The sequence below is a fragment of the Medicago sativa genome, chromosome 4, assembly GCF_051527215.1.
Source record: "Medicago sativa cultivar Bolivia chromosome 4, Bolivia_mono, whole genome shotgun sequence".
Taxonomy (NCBI): domain Eukaryota; kingdom Viridiplantae; phylum Streptophyta; class Magnoliopsida; order Fabales; family Fabaceae; genus Medicago; species Medicago sativa.
Genome location: NC_140752.1, coordinates 35202953 through 35217911, shown reverse-complemented (window position 1 = coordinate 35217911; position 14959 = coordinate 35202953). Strand labels below are relative to the sequence as shown.

Below are 14959 nucleotides of genomic sequence, written 5' to 3'. Positions count from 1 at the left end.
CTTTCTCCTTATTTTCTTGCTATATGCACACTATTTCTTGCTATATACACCTTTGCATGCCTAAAATCTCTTTGAAAAATTCTAAGAAAATTCCTATAATTTTTCTAGTATATTTTGATCAATTTTGATATATTGCATGTCAAGATTGATCAAGAAATACTAGAAAATTATTTTGCCTTGGTTTAATGCTTTTTCTTTTACTTTTTGTTGAAAAATCTTGATGAAAAGCTTGTAAAATTTGGTGAGTTCTTTTTGCGTTTGTGTTGATTGATTTAGGATTGTTGCATGTGAATTTTTGTATGCTGAAATTTGTTAGGAAAATATACTTGTAGGATTTGTTGTGATTTTGTGTTGTTTTGTCCAAATTTTATGAAGTTTTCTGCACTTTCTAATTCCAATCTTTTGGCTCATAATGATTGTGTTTTGTTGCATGATCTTGGAGTGTTGTTTGATGCTTGATAAGTAGTGTTTGGGGCTGTTTTGAATATGTGATAATTGGTTACTTACATAGCAAGTTACTTGATGTTTAAATGTGTGAATTAATGCAAAATAGGCTTAATATCATACCATAGTTTCTTGACTTGTAATTTTCTCATAACTCTCACATTGGGGCTGAACCTAGACCCTTTGAAAAATGCCAAAATGGAGAGTTATGAGTCTCTTGCATTTGCCTTGGAATTTTGGTGTTTTATTAAGTGCATTTTTGCTACTTTTTCTTGCATTTTTACCATGTTTTATGCTTTATTTCCTTGCCAATTTTTCTACTATCCTATGCCTATTATTACTAACCATTTGTTCATTGTTTCATACATCATAAGCATTCCATACTTCATCTCCTCCTTCACTTTATTTCTTGCACTTTAAATTTTACCAAGAGTTAGAATGTAAAACTTAGGATTTTTTGTACTTTACTTTTATGCAATTTTAATTTCTTGCAAGACCATAGAATGTAAACTAGGGCATGATGTAAAGGACAATGGACTCTAATGATGTACACCGACACAAGCACCGACACATGCACACATATCACATAGATACTTTAGATGTATGTTTAGGATATGCATGCCTTAGATGTATGTTTAGGGAATGTATGTTTAGATGTATGCTTAGGAATCACGATACTTAGAAAAACTCTCTTTTCCAAAAAAACATGAACAACATCACTCAAATCATTTTCTAAATAAACCTTGGGATCAAATCCCATTGAATTTTCCTTTTCTTTTCTTAAATAAAATTTTAATGAATTTTAATCATACTTTGACTTTCATTTTGCAAAATAACTAATTCCACCTCACTTTTTTCCAATCTTATGCCCTTGAGGCCTCTTTTCCTCATTCTTCAAATTTCAATTTTCAAACTTAAAATCAACCAACAAAAACAAAAATATTTTTGGAAGAGAACTACGGTGGATTTGATCCCTTAAACGGGTACGTAGGCAAGCAATCAAAATTCCTTCAATTCAAATAAAATAAAAAATTCAAACACATTCTTCTCCCTCCAATTCTTCACTTAGTAAACTCTTAGGTGTAAATATCACTTTTAAATAACATTTAAAAATAAAGCGCGCGCGTAGAAAGTAAAGACGGTTCCTATAGGACATTATAGTCGTTATGGGTGCCTAACACCTTCCCATAGCGAAAACAACTCCCGGACCTCGATTCTCAAGGGTTTTGCTTATTTTTCCCTTCCCAAGAAAAAATGAGATATCACCGGTTAAAAAGGTTCAAACGTAATCAATGTTTGACACCCGAAAACCAAGATAAAACAGCTGGCGACTTCACTGGGGATTCGAGAGTTACGCCTAGTCTTTATTTCCACGCTTGCGCTTTCGTTTTTACTTGCTTCTTTTACTTGCTTCTTTATGTGAATAAATGTTTAAATTCTTGCAAACGTGTGGGGTGAGAATATCAAAAGTCCTACACCCGGGCTGAGTGAACTTAGGCTTTAGGGGGGATATAATCGACAATTCATTCCGGGGGTTGCCTCGTGTTTTGGATTATGCGATCAATCCCACATAGCTGAGGCATTTTGGGGGTAATGTTGTCGGCGCGTGTTGTCGCGTTTAGGCACTTTACTTCTAATTGTTCTATGACGCTATGAACCGTAGATAACCAAACCCATCCATGACCATTTTCTAGGATGTAGTGCGGAGGCTAAACCGAGTGTTGTCTCGAATTTTAGTCGTCACGCGATACTACACTAAAGTTAGACCTTCTTACGGATAATCGTGGAGCGAGCGTTCGTCTCGTGGCACCATGATATACGCAAGAGAGGTTGCAACTTGGGAACCTTTTTAGAACCCGGTTACTATTATCCAAAGCCCTAGTTTCACCGGACACCGTGTCCACCCTTGACTCCTTGACTTTGAATTTCAACCCACCATGTTTTCTCCGTACTTGAACATAATCACGCATACATGCATACATGCATACATGCATAAACATTTTTCCCATGCATTTATCGAAGGGCTTAGACCAATTGAATTTGTAAACATTGTAGGAATGGGGAAGACTAAGTCCTACAAGTTCAAGGAAGTGGATTTGGCTAGTTTGAGAGATTTGGCACTCAAGATCGAGGATCCGACTGGTTTCCGACATCGTTACGGGGCCTTACTTACTATTCTCCAGACTAATGTGGATGAGAAGTTTGTGCACACTCTCGTGCAATTCTATGATCGGGACTCTCGGTGCTTCACTTTTCCCGACTTTCAGTTAATGCCTACCCTAGAGGCTTATTCTTCCTTGACCGGCTTACCCATAGCCAAAGGGACACCTTTTGCGGGACTTGAGAATGCTCCCACCCCATTGACTATTGCTAAAGATCTCTATCTCAAGACCACTGATGTTTCCAAGAAACTTGGCACTAAGGCTCACATCCGAGGGTTCACTTCAAAGTATTTACTTGAGAAAGCCAATCTCAAAACCACTTGTCAAGACACTCTTGAGGCTATTCTTGCACTACTCATATATGGGCTTATTCTCTTTCCACACCTTGATGACTTCATGGATATGAATGCTATTGTGATCTTCTGCTCCAAGAATCCGATTCCTACTTTACTAGCTGACACATACCATGCTATTCATGATCGATCCGGCAAGGGTCGTGGATATATTCTCTGCTGTGTACCTCTCCTCTATAGGTGGTTTATTTCGCACCTTCCAAAGTCTTTCCATGATAATCCAGGGAATCGGACTATTTCACAGCAGATCATGGCTCTCACTCCTAATGACGTGGTTTGGCTCACTCCTGCTGCTAGAGTCAAAGAGATTATCTTCGGTGGTGGGAAGTTTCTTAATGTACCTCTTCTTGGTACCCGGGGTGGAATCAACTACAATCCGGAACTTTTTTATTCCTAATAATGTTTACAAAAGCTCTAATTTGTCTAAAACCCTTCGATAACACAAAAAGAGTCTTTTGCATATGCATCTGTACATATCATGCATCATTTTGCATTCATAGTTTCTCGTCCGTGTCTCACGTGTTCTCTTTCCTACAAAAGGGTCATCTCTGCCGTCTAAAGTCAAGCTACAACTGCAAAACGCTTGGGCTAAACAAGAAATCAGAATGAGTCCATTTGAACAAGAAATCCAGGAGCTTCGCGAAGAAGTAACAACACTCCGTGGGGAGGTGGAGAGGTTAAGCGCCTTGGTGACAGTATTGGTAGCCGCACAGGGTCAGCCGACACTCTCATCACCAGCCAGCTTTCAAGCTCAAATACCTGATGTTACTGTTCCGATTCTGACGAAGGTTGCCAATACTCCCCAACATATGCATGTGCTCTACGGTCTTGATGAAGTACCTCTTCCCCATGTCTCTGAGGTTCCAATGCCTACGCACCTGGTCAGAAGAAGTGATCCCACTGATGGTCCTGAAGAGAAAGAACAAAGAGCGAGTATGGTGAACTTCAATGCTGCTACTGTTATACCTATTATCAAGGCTGCCCAAAACCTGGGTCATCAATCTACTGCAACTGTGATACCTGTCTTCCATGCTGCTCAGAAACATGTTGCTACTGTTACACCTGTAATCAAAGTTGCTCAAAGTCCCAGTTATCGGACCCAGTTTCAACTTTACCAGCATCGAGGACAACAGAATCTCCAACAATCTCAACAGCCTCGACGGCAACATCAGGATCCCCAACCTAAGCAAATCTTCCCTCCTATACCGATGTAATATGCTACACTGCTCCCATTTCTTATTGCTAAAGGGCATTGTCAGACTAGGAAGGGCAAACCTCCACCCAATCCTATGCATCCCAAATTCCGTACCGATCTCAGGTGTGTTTTTCACCAAGGTGCTAGGGGCCATGATGTTGAGGGATGATATGCTCTGAGGTATATTGTGAAGAAGCTGATAGACAAGGGAGAGTTAACTTTTGAAAATAATACTTCTAATGTCCGAGACAATTCTCTTTCAAATCATGCACCTGTTGTTGGCAAGACACGACCATTACTACACCTTGCACCAAGGGGCACGAAGCCTTGAGCTCGAGCATTGTTTTTTCTATGAAAATGGAAGTCCAGAAATTGATTGAGGATAACATCTTTCTGTCCATATGTGGAAGTCAATTTGGAAACAGGGGCATGGCGCCTACTGCTGATACATGGGATATTCAGCCGCAACTGAGATATTTTGTTGATGTTTTCTACTGGTTGTTTGTTTGATAATTGTGTTTGTTTGCTGTTTTTCAAAAATAAAAAAAACCCTTTCGTCTCGCCCGAGGACGAAAGTGAACTTATTTAGGGCACTTTGCTTCATGTGTTTGCATCATTAATAAAAAGTCGTTTCTATCGCGGCTTTGTTTTTTTTTTACTTTGTGCTTTCTTTGGAAAGAATGGTAATACCAAAAAACCGTAATTTTTTTTTTACTTCACTTTGATCATTTCTGAATACCTGCATAATCATAATTTCTATTCAAAATCAAAGCATGCATTGATAAACCCGTTGAACACCGTAACATTGTGCTCTCTCTCGACTTTGAGTTCCTATGTTCGAAGCTGAAAGAGCTGGAGATGAGAAATTTTCCAATGAGATCTCTCGCCCACTGGGGCATTCTAGTCATCTGAGCTACAAATATGAGCATCAAGAAGATTGTCCCGCAGGGGCATTTGTTTACAAAAACTAATTCAAGGAGCTACCACTAGCCTGGCATGGATATCGTACTTCAATACACATCAATAAGAGCAAAAGGACGCCTAATTACAGACGATGATAGTGAGCTCGCATGTCTATGAACCCCAATGCAGTCAATGAACGCTTTGTCAAAAAAAAAAAGAGAGAAAAAGGGAAAAAATTCAAAAAGCTCAACAAGTCACACACCTAAAAGGTGGCTTGGGCAAAAAAGAGCGTCTCGATGGACTAAAGCACTCCATGCAAAAATTAGAGACACAAAAAGTTTATCCTGATAGATCGAAGACCCGCAAGGGCGACCTATGCAAAAATTAAGGATTTATGACAAAGCAACTGCATCGGGTCTGACAAGATTCACCTGAGGCAATCCTTTTATCTCTGGTATATGGAATGAAATCAGTACTCCTAGGGGAAGTCATGATCATGTCAATGAAAATTCTCATGGAAGGCAAGTCTATGTTTAAATGATGCTCCAACAAATGCGATCTGCTAAATTCGAATGTTAATGCTTTGTGCCATGGTCAATTATATCAAGAGGAGGATGGATCAAACTTTCAAGAAAGTCCATCTCGGTGCTTTTCAAGAAAGAGATCTCATGTTCAAGTATGGTCTTATATTTTCAAGCCCACTCCAGGGGCAAGTGGATGCTGAGCTATGAAGGCCCATGTATTGTCAAGATGTTTTTCTCCAGTGGTGCAATGACTGTTACAATCATGAATGATGTTGAACTTCCTCATCCTGTGAACACTGATGCAGTTAAGAAATACTTTGTCTAGATATATGAAAAGAACAGCGTGGTAGGTCGAAAACCCGAAAGGGCGGCCTAGGCAAAAATGCGCTTCCCGGTGGATCGAAAACCCGCAAGGGCGATCCAGGCAAAAATTAGGGACAAAAAATGAATGTAAAAAGCTCGCTGAGATTATATGCAACTCAGGCAAGAATGAGCGTCTCGATGAGCCGAAAACCCAAAAGGGCGGTTCATGCAAAAATGAGATTGAAACGAAAAGACAAGTAACTGTATCAGTCAGTCACGACTCACTTGGGGCATCTCAGCTATCAAAGGACCCCAATTCAAAATGTCATCTATCAGAGGACTCCAGTTCGGAATACCTCTAATATAAAGTCTCTGCTATGCAAGGCGTATCAAATTCAAGACATCTCCAATGCAAAGTCTCTGTGGTTCAATGTATCTGTAAATTCAAAGCATCTCCAGTTCAACGTACTTACAACTCCAAAACATCTGTGTTTCAAAGCATCTGCAATCCAGGAGTGTCTACCATTCAAGCGTTCGAACAAAGGAATTCAAAGTTGCCAGTGAGAACAATGTTATTGTGTTCAATGTATCCTTTCAAATATGATTACCATCTTCCAAACTTTTTAGATCTGTGGAGCTGCACCCTCGGCCGGTTACCACTCTTCTACATCCATTTGAGCCTGTGCCCATTTATTTGGAACTCTCACTTCTTCTACTTGCAAAATTTCTTCTATTTGTGATGCTAATACTTAAAGCAAAATTTCAAAAAAATCTTTTTTCAAAAAAAAAATCTTTTTATGCAAACAACAAACATGCACTATCTTTGAACTTATGAACACGTGAAACATGCATCAACATCCATCTCAACATGCAATATGAACATACAATCTCACCAGGACAAACTGTGGTCAATGGCAAGAATGAAAAAATAGAATGAAAGTAAAAGAAAATGCAAATAAAAAGCTCGCTAAGTTGAAAACCCGAAAGGGCGGCTTAGGTGATAGGGCCAAACCGCAAGTGCACGGCCTATCGAAGTAATAGTAGTAAGTAGAGTTATCGTTCCGCTAGGGAGTTGTTCAACTTAATTAACTTTTAGTGAATGATTAGAGGAGAGAAAGTTAATGAAAGAGAGTTTGATTTCTGAAGGTAAAAACAATAATAATAAAGGGCTTTAGGATCATTGGTTTATCATAATGACTAATCCTTCACTAGACAAAACCTAAACATCTAATTTCATGAGTTACACACTAATTTCTAAAGACCGGTTCCCCTTAGCCCCTCACCTTTCCGATGAAAGTCCGGTGAGAGTTTACTTCTAGCAACCAAGCCTATTTCACTGACATGATTACTAGAAGATGCATAGAGGATTGAAACTACTCTTTGTCTCAATAGTTGCAAAGATTATTTCACTGTTTTGCAACTATTGTCTAGATTCACTTGTTCCAACATCAAGACTCCGCTCTCGCTTTATGAATTGATGTTTGGGATGATGGATTAATGATTATCAAACCCTCCGCTTTCGCTTCCACAGTTTGATAATTGTTAATCCACGTTAAGACGGTGAATCTAGATTAGAAATTAGGGTTACATAGAAATTAGGGTTTAGACATGTTTTGTTTAGGATTGAGTCATTAGACTCCCCAATAATCCCAAAACGAAGAAGTCTACTCACTCATGTTCATCGTAGACATGGGGGAAGAAGAGAGAAAATAACAGTAAAGTAAATTGCAAAGAAAGTAAAAGGGAAAATAAAGACTTTTATTAAAATAACAATTGAAATAAACAAAGTAAAGCATGATTGTTTATGGTGGAGAGCTACTCTATTTATAGCTTTACATCTGACTTAGAAACTAAGCAACTAAAAGGATAAAACGGTAAAGCTGCAACAGGGTAACTTGGGCTTGAAGAAAAGCAGCAAAACAGGTCCTGGAGACGGGCACGGCCGTGCCACATGTTGGCACGGGCCGTGCCAAGCTTCTGACTTTGGGGGGACATATTTTTGTCCCGTATCTTCGTATTCTTGCGCTGTATTTGTTCCAGTCCTCTTTCTTTTGCTCCAAGGCACCTTTCACCATATATTTATTCCTAAAATAAAATAAAACATAATTTGAAGTAAAATATTCTAAACTAAAATAAAATGAAATAAAATAAAATCAAATCTAAAATAAAACTAAACTAAATAAGGCAATAAATAAGACTATCTATAACTCATCAAACTCCCCCACACTTGAATCTTTGCTTGTCCTCAAGCAAAAGGCAACAGACATAGCAGCAACAAAAGATTTGATTATGGCAATATTAAGAACAAATGTCTCAAAAGAAAGGCTTTGCTTCAAGTACACTAATTACAACTTCAAACACTTCTCATGAACCTATTCTACCCAACATCAAGTCTTAAGTGAGTGTGTGTGTGCAGTCCAACCCTTTTCTTGCTCCTGTATAAGACAGATATTATGAGGAATAGGTTCTATCCTTAATGCTAAAGTAACCGAGAAAAGTCCTTTCTTCATTTCATATAAGAGTGATGGGAATTTAAGTTAAGATTGAATTAATTTAACAATTAAGCACAAGGGGGCTGCAGATGCTTAGGGGCTATCTATCCTCGTAGGAAGTCTTCTCGGATGTAATTGTCCTTTCCCCCTAGATTCAAAATCACCCTAAGCAGTGCTGCAAAATTATTTATTTGTTTCATCTCCGCGTAGGAAGTCTTTTTGGATGTAATTGTCCTTTCCCCCTAGCATTGATGAATTTGTTTCACTTTAAGTTCAAATTAAGGAGTCACCACCACAATTAGGAAGTTAGGATGTAATTGTCCTTTCCCCCATATGTTGGTGCCATTCTCCCGCCCCATTTAACATCAACAAATTAATAAGAATATAACAATTAAGAACAATTTGATCAATTTTCCCACACAAACTTATACTACTTTTACTCTTAATACTTTAAAGGGTCTAAGTTAACACTAAAGATAGAACGTGTTCCTTAAAATACCTATTCATACATTTACTCAAGGATTGCAACCGGGTGCTTTTCTCATTGGAGATTTTCACAATAAAACATGACATGGGTATAGCAAGAACATAAGAAACACAAGAAACTACTTTCATGTACAAGAGGCAACCTTTAAGAAAGAGACAAAACAAAAATTTTCATGCCATTTTTTTACATTAAAAACAAGCTACTAGTCATGCCTCTTGCTATAAAAACAAAACAAAAGGATAAAGTTCAAGGGAGTTTGGGAACACTACGACTCTAGACACTCTATTAGCCCCCCCCCCCCCCCCCCCCCACACTTAGGGGAAGCATTGTCCTCAATGATTCAAAGAAAAAGAAATTAAAAGAGAAGAAGAAGAAGATGGAGTAGAAGAAGAGTAGTAGGAAGAGTGAAGAGAGAGAGGAGAAGAGGAAGAGGAAAGGGAAGAGAGGAAGAGGAAAGCTCACATGTTCTCATTGAGGTCCATAAGGAGGACCTTGGAGATTGAATTGGTGCATCATCCTTTGGAGCATTTCATTGTTTTCTTCCGACAAGCGGTTGCCCCTTTGGGCATCATTTCTCAGCCCCAAAAGTTCTTCACCTTGCCTTTGTTGCTCGGTGCTTATCCTCTCTATCTCGGTTCGCATCCATGCCCATCTTTCATCATCATTGAGCTCTTCGGCATCATGGTCATGGTGTTCCTCCTCAGGGTGCAAGTTAGCACCTTCTCCTGCGTCATGTTGCTCATGTACCTGTTCATTATCAACATGCAACCAATTCTCCTCCACCTCGGTGTTAGTACGAGATGGGTTAGGAAGCAAAAATAGAATAGGCACATTGAGCTTAAGGGCATATTGCATGGGTGGATGATGTGTAATGAATTTCATAGAGATTAATGTCTCTATGTTAAGCCTATTATTGCCCTGAATTTCATTTATCCCTTCCTCCTCGCTCACTCCAAACTTCCTAGCAATGAACGTAATAACACCCCCCACCACTATGTCAGCTACAAGATTAGGCTTAGTTCCTATTGATGCGAGGTAGTCAAGTATGTAAAAACAAGTATTCACGGGATTATTAGTAAGCATTGCCCAAAGCATAAAGATTTCATCCGTCCTACATGTTCCTACTTCTTTCCTACCCCAAATGGTACAAGCCATTACTCTCTGAAGGTACCTAAGAACTGGGTTGTGTATGTTACTAGCCTTGTTGGATCGTGGAACATATTGGTTTCTACCGGTGATGCGTGTCCAAAAGCTAGCAGGGTTATAGTCGTCCAGCTTTAGAGCTTGATTCCAAGAGTCATGGATGAACCCCGCATTTGCGAAGCCCATTTCATTGCAAAAGTTTTCAAGGGACATCTTGTAATCAATATTCAAAAGCCGGACGGAGACTCTATAATCGGGGTCATCTAAATTCAACTTATCTTTCATGAATTGGATAGAACTTAAAAACTCATAAGTAAAATTTTCATACCCCCTCATAGGACTAAGTAGCTCACCCCATCCTAATCTATTCAGCAATTCAAAAGCATTGTCCCTAATCCCTAAAGTAGTCATAGTATGAGGATGAGGGTACCTACAAGGATGCAAAGGTTTAGAGATAAGGATTTTATACCTTTCTTTTTGGTTGTTATCCTTGAAGGTGATGCCATGATTCTTTGCCGGTGCTCTTTTCTTTGACGGTGGTCCTCCGGAAGATGTTGCCGGTTCCTTGCCACTCCTTCGTGAAGCCATTAGACCTTTGACCTTGGTTTGACTTTGGGGTTTTGGTGAAGGTTAGGGTTTTGATGAGAATTTGAGTAGAAAGGGTTGGTTTTGGATTGGGGTTGATGTTTAAGTGAGGTTTATGGTTTTAGATGTGAAGATTGGTGAAGGTTTGGTGGTTTTTGGGTTAGGGTTAATGGAGATAAGGGTTTGGTAAATTATGTGTTTGAATGGGTGAAAGATGTTTTTGATGGGAGGGTTTTGTTTTGGATGAGATTTGTGATTGATTGGTGAAAGAATTGAGTGATTTGGTTGGGTTTTGATGAAGTTATGAAGGTTTGGAGTTTAAGAGTTATGGAGGTTTAGAGAGAGGGTTAGAAGATGAAAGAAGTTTGTGGTTTGAGAATGAATGGAGAAGAAGAAGAAAAATTGGTATATAGGATGCTAGAAGTCGGGTACGGCCGTGCCACCCTTTGGCACGGGCCGTGCCAACATTCTGACCTTGGACTTCAACTTTTATTCACAAACCATGGCACGGCCATGCCATCCTCAGCACGGGCCGTGCCAGCCTTCTGGACCTGAGGGCTTCAAAATTTTTCAGTTTTTTCGAATCAACTTGGACAATTACCTACAAAACATCTTAAAACAAAGAAAATTCGTGGGTTGCCTCCCACGAAGCGCTCTTTTAATGTCATTAGCTTGACGGTTAGAAAGAGTCCTTAGAATGGATCAAAGATATCATATTGTGTAGATGACGCTATAAAACGTTCTTTCACAACATGATCGTTAAGCATGCAACAAGAGTAAAGAGCGGGACCCTTCATAACATTTTCCAACTCGTATCCTACCATTTGATCACTCACTTGAAAGACTATCCTACCAAGTTTAACATCAATGAGAGATCCTGCAGTTGCGAGGAAAGGTCTACCTAGGATTATAGGGACGTCATCGTCCTCTTCAATGTCAACGACTACAAAATCAGTGGGGATGTATATCCCCTCTATCTTAACAGGTATGTCCTCGACAAATCCTACAAGTTTCATGGTAGAACGATCAGCTAACTTTAATTCCATTTCGGTAGGTTTCAACTCTCCTATCCCTATCCTTTTAAGAAGAGACAAAGGCAGCAAACTAACACTAGCTCCTAAGTCACATAAGGCTTTGTTTATGGTTTCATTCCCAATTTCACACGGTATGGCAAAGCTACCTGGATCTCTAAGCTTAGGGGGTGCTTCTTGGATGATTGCACTAGTTTCCTTAGCCAAGGTTATTGTCTCATTATGCTCTATAGCCCTTTTCTTTGAAAAAATTTCCTTTAAAAACTTGGCATATAGAGGCATGCTACACAAAGCTTCAACAAAGGGAAGTTTAATGCAAATTTTCCTAAGTATGTTAACAAATTTTTCAAACTTACCCCCTAGTTTAAGCTTTTCAGGAATTAAGGGGGATGGAGTTTTGTTTTCTTCAAGTGGTTTTGCTTCTTCTATCACAACTTTATCACCTAAGGGCTTGACATTTTCTTTCCCAATGTTTTTAACCTTAGCAAAAGTTTCGCCTAACTTACTACCCCCAAAAGATATGACATTAACTTGGGCTTTGGGATTGGCTTCGGTTTGACCAGGAAAGACTCCCGGTGTTTGGGAAGAGGTAGCCACTTGTTGGGCTATTTGAGCGATTTGAGTTTCAAGCATTTTAGAGTGAGTAGCAATAGAATCAACCTTGGTATTGAGCTTGGAAAGAGAATCATTCAGAAATCCAGTTTGGTTTTTAAGTTCTTGAAGTTGTTTGTTTTGGTTGGCAATAGAATTTTCCAATAAAATTTCCAAATTGGATTTCTGAGTGAATCTTTGGTTGTTTGCATAACCGGGTGGTGCTACTTGTCCATAGGGATTTTGGTTTTTATAAAAATTTTGATTTTGTCTCATCCCTTGGTTGTATTGAGCATAATTCATTTGCTCAACACCGTTAATAGCACTACCTAGTTGGCAATCAACACCAGCATGACCAGTTATACCACATATTTCACAAGAAGGAGTAGAAGCAGAATTGATAGCACTAACATTGAGTTTTTCAAGTTTTTCAGTTAGTGTATCAATTTTAGAAGCAAGGTGGTCATAGTTAGAGACTTCGTGTATACCTGCCTCCTTTTTGGAGGATGAAGAACTAGTGATGGCTCTCTCGTCGGTCCATTTGTAATGATTTTGAGCCATGTCTTCAATCAAGGCATATGCCTCCGTGTAGTTCTTGTTCATAAGTGCTCCACCTGCAGCTGCATCAACAGACATCTTAGTGGTATAAGACAAGCCATTATAAAAAGTGTGGATTATAAGCCACTTCTCTAGGCCATGGTGGGGACAAAGTCTTAGCATTTCTTTGAAACGCTCCCACGCCTCATAGAGAGATTCCCCATCTTTTTGGTTGAACCGCGTGATTTGGTCTCTAAGTTTAGCGGTTTTAGATGGTGGAAAGAAACGGGCAAGGAATGCTTGCCTCATCTGATCCCATGAAGTAATGGAACCGACTTCGAGGGAATGGAACCAAGCGCTAGCTCTATCCCTTAAGGAAAAGGGAAAGAGATGAAGTCTTACGGCTTCTTGGTTCTCCTTCATGGTTCCACTAATTCGTAGGAAAACAGAGATGTGAAGATTGGGATCCTCAGTGGGGGATCCCGAGAATTGGTTTTGCTGCACCAAGTTAAGTAGGGCAGGCTTAATTTCAAAATTGTCATCCTCAACCGTTGGGTACACAATAACAGCTTGTGGCTCAGCCGTAGACGGCGTTGCATACTCTTTGAGAGTGCGATTGGCCATGGCGGTGTTATTTTGTGCCGCTCTCCTCCTTCTATGTAAGAACCTTTCGATCTTAGGTATGAATACCGCTCGATTTCTAGTTCTTCGCATAAAAGGTTGAGAACCCAAGAAGTTGATGATAACAGAAAAATAAAAAGTTAAAAATAAAAATAAAAAGAAAAGAGAAAGAAGAGAGAATTCTAATCACTAAGAAAAAGCTAATTAAATTAGTTAACTCCCCGGCAACGGCGCCAAAAACTTGATAGGGCCAAACCGCAAGTGCACGGCCTATCGAAGTAATAGTAGTAAGTAGAGTTATCGTTCCGCTAGGGAGTTGTTCAACTTAATTAACTTTTAGTGAATGATTAGAGGAGAGAAAGTTAATGAAAGAGAGTTTGATTTCTGAAGGTAAAAACAATAATAATAAAGGGCCTTAGGATCATTGGTTCATCATAATGACTAATCCTTCACTAGACAAAACCTAAACATCTAATTTCATGATTTACACACTAATTTCTAAAGACCGGTTTCCCTTAGCCCCTCACCTTTCCGATGAAAGTCCGGTGAGAGTTTACTTCTAGCAACCAAGCCTATTTCACTGACATGATTACTAGAAGATGCATAGAGGATTGAAACTACTCTTTGTCTCAATAGTTGCAAAGACTATTTCACTGTTTTGCAACTATTGTCTAGATTCACTTGTTCCAACATCAAGACTCCGCTCTCGCTTTATGAATTGATGTTTGGGATGATGGATTAACGATTATCAAACCCTCCGCTTTCGCTTCCACAGTTTGATAATTGTTAATCCACGTTAAGACGGTGAATCTAGATTAGAAATTAGGGTTACATAGAAATTAGGGTTTAGACATGTTTTGTTTAGGATTGACTCATTAGACTCCCCAATAATCCCAAGACGAAGAAGTCTACTCACTCATGTTCATCGTAGACACGGGGGAAGAAGAGAGAAAATGACAGTAAAGTAAATTGCAAAGAAAGTAAAAGGGAAAATAAAGACTTTTATTAAAATAGCAATTGAAATAAACAAAGTAAAGCATGATTGTTTATGGTGGAGAGCTACTCTATTTATAGCTTTACATCTGACTTAGAAACTAAGCAACTAAAAGGATAAAATGGTAAAGCTGCAACAGAGTAACTTGGGCTTGAAGAAAAGCAGCAAAACAGGTCCTGGAGACGGGCACGGCCGTGCCACATGTTGGCACGGGCCGTGCCAAGCTTCTGACTTTGGGGGGACATATTTTTGTCCCGTATCTTCGTATTCTTGCGCTGTATTTGTTCCAGTCCTCTTTCTTTTGCTCCAAGGCATCTTCCACCATATATTTATTCCTAAAATAAAATAAAACATAATTTGAAGTAAAATATTCTAAACTAAAATAAAATGCAATAAAATAAAATCAAATCTAAAATAAAACTAAACTAAATAAGGCAATAAATAAGACTATCTATGACTCATCATTAGGCAAAAATGAGCACCCCGCTGATTGACAATCTATGAAGGCAATTCAGGCAAAAATGGGGCAATGAAAAGAATTTATTCCCGGTGAATCGAAAACCTGAAAGGGCGGTTCAGGCAAAAATGGGATTG

General features: G+C 39.1%; 1 non-coding gene across 1 annotated transcript; it reads left to right on the top strand.

Annotated features, from left to right (window-relative positions):
* The first annotated feature begins 12904 nt into the window (after positions 1–12904).
* On the top strand, positions 12905–13011 carry LOC146929016 (small nucleolar RNA R71). Its single transcript, XR_015009082.1, has one exon. It is a non-coding gene; the product is annotated as a small nucleolar RNA R71 (small nucleolar RNA).
* Positions 13012–14959: the final 1948 nt, after the last annotated feature.